Genomic DNA, 5,234 nt, shown 5'->3' with positions numbered 1-5,234 from the left:
TTATATACTAGGGCAGGTCATGCAACAATGGGAGGAGAGATGGCAGATGCAAGGGGTGCAATCCTTACTCCAAAGTTCATTTTATAGACCTCTGTGGCAGGACAAAGGCAACCATTTTTATATATTGAGTGAATTATCTTTCAACTGAAGAGATTGAAAGAAAAGGACAAATATGAAATGTTGGAAATAAAATGTATTGCCAAATCTTATTTATTTATTAATTTGTTGAATGCACACTTATCTTTCTGAAAGAACTATAGAGAATTTTTTTTCTTAAATAATTTATATTTGTCTTTGCATAATTTACAGGCAACATATTTTTCCCCACTATCGCTCTTATAAATGTTACAAATAAATCCATAAACATCATGGCTTTAAATATGTAACATCAATCCAACCCTTCTGTGATGTCATCTGATGGCAGGAAGCGTGTCTTTCGTTCACATCTAATTAAGGAGATACGCACCAAACAAGATTAAGTCATACCGTATGACTAACCTAAGCCGTACAGTAAAACAGCATCTTCACCTATTTATTTGGCCCCATTTTATTTGGACATTCTTTGGCAATGATATTGCTAATCAGATATGAGAACAGACTGATACTTACACTGGAATAAATGATTACACATTTTGCCCTTTTGTCCTGTTTACTTTATATTCACTAACCTCTTTTTTTCTTCAAATGGTAAATACTAATCACATTTGTCCAAGTCTTTTCTGATGCATCAACAAAATATTTATAAAATGCAGCCTTCGTTCTTTTAGGGCATTAAACCACAATGTTAGAGTTTGATGTTATAACAGTATTACCAATTGTCTCTAAACCACATAACATTAGAAAGTTAATGTGAAGATTATCTTCATGAAGAAAGATTATCATCCTTGTGCTGTCGTATGTCTGTTTGTCTTGTAGACTTTTTGTAGCGTTTTAGTTTGTATCTTATTTTCTTAATATTTATGCTTTTTGATTGTGTTCACCTCTTTGTTATACATTATTAGTATTTATGACCTCGTATTCCCTGTCGTATATCTGTCATTTGTAGTGGTTCCCTGTCTGTGGTATGCACTAAACAGTTTGGATTTACACATTTTATAAACAATTTTATTACTACTCCTGTTCCCTGTGTTTCCATATATGACAAGTGTTTTGTCCGTTGCTTAGTAAAAACACAGCGAAAGATTTTAGCCAGCATCTGAATCAAATACATTTACATCCCTGTTTACACACTAAAACACCATGATCTTCACTCCTGATAAAGGTTCAAGAAAGTACAAAAGTTGCCACTGGGGCAATACTTTTTTAATACAGACACTCCAAAAAAAAAAAACATTGCTAAATAGCACTAAAAGTGGTTCACTAGTGGTTCTATATCACCCCCGGATGCTTCTTCATAGGTGCTTTATAGATGCTATTTAGCACTAAAAATGGTTCCCCTGTGATTACGAGCTTTTAGTGCTATTAAGCACAATTTTTTCTGAGTGTTTGAATACGTACAAAAATCTGTACCAAAATGGTTCGTATTAGGACTAAGTTCATATAAAACATGTATGTTTGTTTGACTGTTCATATTTGTTTGAATTTTAGACTTCAAAGAAATATGAGCATTCAAACACTCTACAAATACAATAATTTAACATATAGCCTCTTGTATCTTACTCATATTCATTTGCTTTCTTTAAATTATTTTATGTTAACTCTAACTGCAAACAAACAAATCAAATTTTATTTAACATTGTTAATCGTAAAACATATGTGTTAATATATGCACCGGTGAACATTGAAACCTTAATTTTGTGCTGATGTGAGGTATCCGTTACACTGTACATGCCCATAGTCACACATAGAGACTTTTATCAATCTCTGTGCCAGACATCTATTATAGCTGTTGTAAAATGTATAAATCTGACCTAAATTTACTGTACTAGACTGATACGGTACACTGATACATACATGACGACAATATCAGACATAGACCGTTGTGCAACTAAGATAACTTATCAGTCAATTATATACCTAATAAAAAATGTATCTAAACATATGATATGGGTAATGAAAATATTCATAGTAATAGTAAATTTTAAAATGTTAATTAAAAGCTGAGAACATTTGTTTCTACTGTGTATAATTACAGTATAGTATAATTCTTTGTATTTAAATGTGCAATATATTAGGTCTGTGTTGCTAAAAACAAACTTTTGACCGATAACAAAATAATTAAGTACATTTAGGTCTAAATAGATTCCACTCTTGTGGACATATCTCTGAATAGTTGAAATATTAGTCGTGATTTGAAATCTGCAGGATGTGACAACTGTAACTATACATTACTGTAACTGAACAGGGCATTTAACCCACTAAGGCGTCACCTCACCCTGAGTTAAATTTACACTCTTGTAGCTTTCAAACGATATACAGTTTAAACCCCTGTATAAGCATGACACTGAAGTAAACGTAGATGTCCTGCCGGCGGGACAGCGACATTTAGCACAATATAAATGTTTTGAGGAACATTCTCTTCATAAATGAATCAATTACCCTCCCTACATAATTTATTTTATAACACACTGTTAAAATGTCTATTCTAGAGGCTTAGATCTTTCCAACGATATATAGTTTGTAGTGATAGATTAAAATTTACATCAACAATATTGATGTTAACATAGGCGTCCCGTATTTGAGACGGTGGCGCTTAACAGTTTAAGTTTTGCCTCAGAAATATTTATCAAAAGAGAATGTTAAGGGTTTCTAATAAGTGTCTTCACAGCAAAGGCTTACTGTATTTTCTGTCAAAAACATTACTGTAAATAATTTTACTGTTAATATAATCTGAAACTGTAACATGTAACTGTTTGGAGCTAAATAAATGAGCCTATAATTCGTTTTAATGTGTTTTTGTAAAAATATATAATTCTTACATACATATTATTTTCATGTTAATTCCTAAACATGCTCATCTTCAATAGCATAATGTTTTGTAAAGTTTTTAGTAGGCACATGTACATTTGTTCATGTATATGCTGCAATGTGGACTTTGATCGGGACATTTGAGTTGGATACAACCTTCGTTCCTGCACTGATGAACTTATCTTAAGTTGAGCTATAGATTATACCTACAGATGGTCTCTGCTTCCTTCTGAAAGGAGACAAAACCATAGATCTTATAACAAAAAAAAGACATTATCTGCGTGCTTAAATTCCTATGTTTTTTGGATCTGTGATATCACCAAGACTTTTGGCAAGTCATTCACATTGTGGATAACATGTTGAATTAGCTATATAGTACTAACATTATGTGTTTGTGGAAACCAATTGCACTGGAGCCAGTTGCAATATAGGCAATTTTAGGATTGTAACCCATTGTGTTTTGAGCTCCAAGGAAGCTACAAAAAACTACTGTATATGCTAATCTTTAATATATGCTATTTGATTCAGTTTAGTTTAAAGGTAAAGTCCACAGAGTAAAATATAGTACCAATAATTATGCCTGATATAGGTTTTGGAATTGCATCACACATCTGTATACAGTGGCCATGCTCTGCAATATATGCCACACGTACTTTACCCAGACTCATGGCATGCCCGACACATGCATTCAACACTCAGCCATCCCTGAATAGACATCAAGATAACACCTTGATGTTAGCTAATGTTGTGCATTTGTTTATACAAGACAAACCTATGATATCATTTAGGCAATAAATTGCATTCTGTATTTATTTAAATGTAAAATAAAAAAGAAATAAAAAAATGTAGAATATGTAAAATGTAGATAGTATAAAAGGATAGGACTTCAAAAGTAAAAAGATCAGTACAATTTTCTGATTGGATTTTTGTGGAAAGCATAGCATTGCAAGACATCTCTATGCAACATTGTATTTGATAAAATAATACTTTATTTAAAAAAAATTCATCAGAGTAAAATAATGTTCAAATAATCCAGGAAAATATCTTGAATATTGTGACACTTTCTTGCAGTCTGATTGGTGGAAGCATGAAATTGGCAACACTAATATTGACTGGGACTTGGATTTTATTCCAAATAAACAGACAAAAATCAATCGTGTTAAGTACCATGTACTGTTTGTTTTAAAGTTAAAATTCAAAGGAATCAGGCCCTCAATAAAAAAAACAAAGACTAACCTTTAAAATGTGCGACAGTGAATGATAATTAAATCAAACTAAAAAAACTACATAGAATTAAACTATTAGCTTTGTTAATGGTGAAATGTCTAATAGGTTTCGTCTCTTAATAAATGCATAGTTGCATTGTTATTACTTGCTAATAACATATGTTCTGAGATAAAAAATATTTAAATATGATTATTACACTAGGGATGATTGTAATATTTTTAAAGGTTTATTTTTTATCTTCTATTTTAACTATTTCAAAACACTAATATTTTGTAAATATCAAGCATATATTTGCTTATCTTGGATATTATGTATATATGAGAGTTATGGGGTCTGTGGGGAAGCAAGATTTATTCAAGTGACCATAACAGACCATTGGCTCATATTGCTTGTACATTTATTACATGTTGTCTACACCAAAATGAACCAATATTTTTCAATAACTTTTAAAATTGGTTTGCTTGAGAAAACTCTATACAGTTAGCCTAGTTATGAATCAAATACAGTGTGATTTTTGTAATAGATGGCAATAGTAATGAGAATATGCAGTGATCCATAGCAATAGACTGTAATGATTTAAACTTGGTCAGAATAATAGAGACTAAAACTATTTGTGATAACTTAAAACTTTAAAACTATGTTCTGGTGTATTTGTGGCTCTGATGTCATGTTATTTGGAACAAACGTCAAAGTTGTTGTCCTTTAGGCATGGACAAAAGCTTTGACAAGGGCATTGGCATAGACAAAGATATGGGCATATTTTAACTCATTCACCGCCAGCCTTTTTGAGAAAAGTTGCCCACCTGCATTTTTGTGATTTTAACAAAATTTTCACAAAATTCCTTGCAGGAAAAATCATTTTCTATAAATATATAAACATACAAATTATATTAAATTAAAGAACACACCCTCTGCTTTCAAACAAACAATAAACAAACAAACAAACAAACAAACAAAATGGGGAAAAAACGTTTCATTATATATTTACTTTTTCTACTTAATTTAACCACTGAAATATGGATATTTCTCTTCAAAAATACAACATTTTGAGCAAAAAGCTTAAAAAATTGCGTTTTTGTAAAGGAATTTATGTTAGAGAT

This window comes from Misgurnus anguillicaudatus, chromosome 18 (assembly GCF_027580225.2).
Source record: "Misgurnus anguillicaudatus chromosome 18, ASM2758022v2, whole genome shotgun sequence".
In the NCBI taxonomy this organism is placed as follows: domain Eukaryota; kingdom Metazoa; phylum Chordata; class Actinopteri; order Cypriniformes; family Cobitidae; genus Misgurnus; species Misgurnus anguillicaudatus.
The sequence above is the reverse complement of the archived record's forward strand: the minus strand, read 5'-3'. Positions refer to the sequence as shown.